We start from the raw sequence: 6,073 nt of genomic DNA, 5'->3' as shown, positions 1-6,073 counted from the left end.
ACTGAAAAAATAGATTTTTTAAAAATTTCTCTTTACATTGGTTCATATTCATAGGTTATGACTAAGTTTTTATGCTGTCATGATATCGGAGAATCAATTTGGTTTTATGCTTGGAAGATCAACTATGAAAGCTATACATCTTCTTAAATAACTTATTGAGAGAAATAGAGAGGAACAAAGATTTGCATATGGTTTTTATTGATTTGGAGAAAGCATACGATAGAGTACCTAGGGACGTTCTCTGGTGGACAATGATGAAGAAATGTGTTTCTCTTAAGTACATTAGTATAATTAAAGATATGTATGAAGGAGTAGTAACCAATGTCCGCACTTGTGGAGGGGTAACAACCAATTTTCCTATAACGGTTGGGTTACATCAAGGATCTGCTTTAAGCCCTTTCCTATTTGCTATAGTGATGGATGAGCTTACGAGATCAATTCAAGAAAATGTGCCGTGGTGTATGTTGTTTGCTGATGATATTGTTTTGATTGATGAGTTTAGAGCTGGGGTTAATGCTAAGTTAGAATTATGGAGACAAACATTGGAAGCAAGAGGTTTTAAGTTGAGTAAGAGTAAGACAGAATACATGGAATGTCGGTTTAGTAAGCAACGAAGTAGTGATGGGAGTGTAGTGAAGCTTGGTGAGCAAGAAATACCGGTGGATAATTGTTTCAAATATTTGGGATCTATCATTCAAAGTATGGAGAAATTGATGGAGATGTAAATCATAGGATAAAGGTTGGGTGGATGAAATGGAAAAGTGCAACTGGAGTGTTGTGCGATCGTAGAATGCCATTGCGGTTGAAGGAAAAGTTTTATATGACGACTATTAGGCCCGCTCTACTATATGGTACGGAATGTTGGGCTGCCAAGAGACATCATATTCAAAAAATGAGTGTCGCTGAGATGCGTATGCGGAGATGGATGTGTGGAAATACAATAAAAGATAAGATTCAGAACGAGGAGATACGTAAGAAGGTAGGCGTTGCACCCATTGAAAATAAGATGAGAGAGAATCGTTTACGGTGGTTTGGACATATTCGGCGAAGGCCTAATGATGCTCCAGTTAGAAGGATGGAGAAATGGGAAAATATATTAGTTAAAAGAGGTCGGGGTAGGCCTAGGAAGACATGGATGGAGGTGATAGGAAATGATATGAATGCTTTGAACCTCACCGAGGACATGGCATTGGTTAGAAATGATTGGAGGAGAAGGATTCATGTGGAAGACCCAAAATGATTTTCTTTTTTGGTTCATATCGCCGACCCCAATTGTTTTGGGATGAAGGCGTAGTTGTTGTTGTCTCTTTACATGATTTTTTAGAAATAAAACATAAACTTTTTTAAACGATGTTCAAGCTTGGAGCGTGTTACCGTTCCCTACTTACAAGTGTAAGACTAGAATTAACTGAATCAAACCATTAATAGAATTGAAATAACTAAAAGTATCAATCTCATTTTATCGAGTTTACAAATTCAATGAAATGTTTAAATCATAATTAATGAAAATAAATAAAGTCTTCTCATAAGCTTAAAAAGAATGTGACTTTCTTGGCACTACCCTGAGCCTCTTGCCATCACTTGCCAAACTACTCTCTACTTAAAATTGTTAAAAGTAAGCGCATTAACAATGGTCGTGGTAAAAAATATCACACAACATAGGCATGAAAAAATTATAACACATCTCATACATATGTTCATAATCCAAAACATTTTTAACATGATAATTTTATGGCATAAACATTTATAACATGATAATTTTATGGCATATAAACATATACAACGTAAGTCAAGATTTCAAATAACACAATAAGATCACAAGCATTCCTAATTGACAAATCTTACCCATAAGAGCACCTTTAATCACACTTATTAAAAATCCAGATCATAAGCAATTATAGAACTAAGTATGTTAATATTCACCACTTATGCATGAAATCATAAAATATGAATGTAATTCATAAACATATATAACATATGACGATGATGTACTTGTGAACATTTTAGTTTATTGTTATATTGTTTCTCTTTCTTTTTTTGGAGGTATACTCTCAGTCCTTTACTCTCGATCAACAATCATTTGGGGGTTTATTATTTTATTTATTTTAATTACTCCAAGGATCCAAAGAGTATGTGAACTTTTATTAGGGTGGTATTACCGTGGGAACCCCCAATGAATCATGCAAAATCCTGATTTTTACTATGAAAAGCAATGAATTATCTATCTAGGCGTTTTTGGTAGCTTGGGTTCTTACGTCCGAGGATGGGGAATCCATGGAGATGTCTTTGCTTTTCGAAAGCATTAACAACACTTTTCTTGGTCGTGTATACCGACCATCCTCTCCAAGGTAGTCATCGTCTGAATAGACTACTAGGTATTCTTTATTTAGGGTTGTTTAAGTGCTCTTAGTACTAAGTCTCTCTTAGCCCAGTGTCTCTTCGAGAACTAGAACACAACATAAATGATTTGTAGTCATTCAAGACTAGGTCACGATCTTACCTCATATGGGTATCCTTGAGCCAACAATGCTTCCTTAAAGCTTATGTGTGTATAAACATATCAATCATATATTTAATTTGGTGCTCACTAGCACTCATAGTTTCATTGTGACTCACTCACGAGCCTAGTAAATGCATGACTTACAACACATCATATGCCACATACAACTCTATATGATGCATCATACTCATTTCAATATAGCATGAACCATGAATAACATAAAATATCACATGTTTGCCAATGCACACTACATGACCCATCTATCATGCTTAAAACTCATGTGCTAACATACAGTCTCATATGTCATCATGCATAAATCATAAATATGCTTGCATACAACATAAACATGGAACATCATATATTAGAAAATACATGATTAACATTTTATATCATAATCAAACATAAGATATAGAACAAGGAAAGTTCACAAGACATGACATAACCTGCACCAGGGACTGTATATATATGAATTTTAGTATTTTTCACGAATCTGTTAGACCATCTTACCGAGCATATCAGAGCTCTAAAAAATTTAGTCATACCAGAGTGTTAGCTCTTATATCCAAGTGATAGCTTAAAGAAAACCAATGTCATTTGTCTGTAGTAATTCATAGACTAAAAACTGTTTTTCAATACATGACATAATTTTGCGTCACAAAGAAACTGTCACCAGACCCAATCCGGGAGGAATATCAGCCTCTCAAACTTTTTGGTGATAATTATATGTGTTAACTTTCAAATGAATCTGATTTCACCAAAAAACTATCATATGATTTTTTTGGATTTTCTTGATCGGATCTTGTCTGAGACAATCCCAGATTCATATTTGCTGCAGAATCCTGAATTTTATCTAACATGTGTGATATTCTAGGATTCACAGATAACAAATTTATTTTTTTTTTTTATTTTTCTCAAATTCATCCATATAACAACTATAACATTTTTAAAAATCAGCAATAAACACCAAACCATTGATTTATTAGATTTTTCGCAAGATAGACTTTCAAAATTCGCTCTACATCGGAGAAAATTTATGTCTTGTGTTACAATAGCCATAACCCTCAATTCTGTACCACAACTGAGACTCAATTTTTTTTTGAGACACCTTCCAGATGTCTAGAAGGTCTCTATAAAAGGATTTGGCTAGAAGTGGTTCAGTTTGAGAGTTATAATTTTTCTACCATAATAAGTCGGTTAGAAAAATCATGACATTATGTGCATCATAATATATAACTTGCTAAATGATGCAACTTTTCGTGAAGTATTTTAAAAGATGTTTTTCAATAAAACTCGCTTGTGTAAATCGTGCATCAAATTTCAATTCGCAGTAGTGGTGAAGTCTGGGTCAAACACAGGAAACGTGAAAAAAAAATTGTACTCCAAACAGAACAATCTTTATTGCCTTAAATAAAAAGTAAAATAAAAAGTGTTATCCTCTGTGAAGGGCTTAAAAATAAAAAGACTTATTACAACCTGTTATCATTGCAAAATTTTACTTTTGCAAGTCAAACTGACATTTGAAAAAGTTTTTGAAAATAACTCATCTTCATTTTAAAATGCGGGATAATTTCGAAGAATGAGACTCGCCTATCGGTACGAGGTTCAACCGTTCCTAGCACATTTACCAGGGGTAATTGAACCAAGGATCAATCTGGTGCTTTGCTTTGCTTTGCTCTATTTGTCTAAATTGTGTTCTATTTTCTAAATACACAAAGAATCAGGCATGCGTTATGAATTTCTAAAAATGCAGGTTTTGAAAACATGATATTTACCTTAAAGATTTGAAATACTTAGGTCATCTTTGGAAAAGATAACACTTTGAAAACCGTGTGCCTTGTTGAGAGAATATTTTTGAAGAAAAAAAAAGATTGATTTCTGAAGAAATCTTGAAGCTTTGAAGAAATCGATTTCTGATAAACTCAAGATGACTTGGATAAAGTAGATTTCTCTGAATTAGAACTTGGAAATTGAAAATGTTAGGACTTGGAAAATTGTTATTTTGAACTTGAGAAATACTTGAAACATCCTGAAAAAAACCATAAGGGGTTTTGAGAAGATTGATTTTGAGGGAAATCAGGGCAAATTTGAGAAAATCGATTTTATGAGATGAAATTTGGAAAATGCATCAAAAGGATGGGCGTGTGGCCCTGTGAAATATGTTCATGATGCAATCTAAACCTAGATGATGCATGTATATGATTTTGAGAAAAGAATTCTGAAGATTTCTGAGAAAAATATTTAAAAAGGAATTTTTGTGCCTTATAGAATTTCCATGAATCAAATTCTCTACATATCCCTGACTATGACCACAGATATGGGTTGAATATAACCCACTTGATTCTAAAAGGATAAAAATATTTATAAAAGATTAAAATATGCTATGGTTTTTTAAAATAGCCTAAGAGTGTAGGTTGATTGTGACTTAAAAGAAGATGATAAATCTGGATTTCGTTCGTATTCTGACTATGTTCATAAATACAAACTCAATCGAGTTTACCAACTCTCTAGAAGCTAGTTCACGTGTCATTTGTGTAGATCATGGTGGAATTGAAATATGTGCATGAATGATAAACATAACAGTTATATATCAAAGTTTAAACTATATGCAATGCAAATCTTAATTCTAAGAAGGAATTTAAATTCTTATTCCAAATTTATTTACAATTTACATCACTAATTGAATTTAAATAAAGGAAAATGAAGGAGAATACAACCTTGAGCATCCCTGCAAAATTAGAAAACTTGTTAGTGAAGATATGTTGGCTTTTTTAGATTTATCCAGTAATATCTGGAAATTTTTGAATTTATCTAAATATAAGCCTTTTCCATGTTTTCTCTGATATAAACATAATGAAATATGAAATAATAAAGATAAACAACTTTGAAATTCGAAATTTGAGGAAATTGACAAAAATACTCCTGAAAACAAGACTATGGCCTTGAAATCAGGGTTTTTCAGAAAATATTTTGGTAAAACTTTGGATTTAGGGTTTAAAAAGACTCAAATCAAAGCCAAATCGAATATGCAATGTCCTAGCATGATTTTAAATATGTAAAAACCCTAAAAATACAAACTTTTATGAAGAAAATTAAAAATAACACAAAAAACCTGATTTTGCCAGTGTTTCGGGATCCTGCAGGCACCCTGTTTTGCAATATAATCAATTCAAGCTTCAAATGAGTTCCAAAATTAACAAAAATCAACACTTGCACTTCTGATAAGCCTAAAATTAAACTAGAATCATAAAAATCTATTTTTGACATTATTTAAATCCAAAATTTGCACAAAAACCCTAAAATGTGCTATTTTTACCTGCAGGTACGTACCTGTCATAGTGTCAGACCCGAATCAGGGGTCAAATCACCATGAAAATTTATAAAATTTTACAGAGGAATAATAGACAGAAAAAATAGAGATCCTCTTTTTTACAGATCGGAAAAATCATCTCCGGTTAGGGAGATATCATTTCTGCAATCTGTGCTTGAATTTAACTAATATAAAATAGGTGCTTCATGTTTTGGACACAGAGAAAAATAACAAACTTCATTCAAAATTTATGAAATTTTAGCAGT

Source organism: Nuphar pumila, chromosome 12 (assembly GCF_984573655.1).
Source record: "Nuphar pumila chromosome 12, dmNupPumi1.hap1.1, whole genome shotgun sequence".
In the NCBI taxonomy this organism is placed as follows: domain Eukaryota; kingdom Viridiplantae; phylum Streptophyta; class Magnoliopsida; order Nymphaeales; family Nymphaeaceae; genus Nuphar; species Nuphar pumila.
This window is presented reverse-complemented; position numbering follows the sequence as displayed.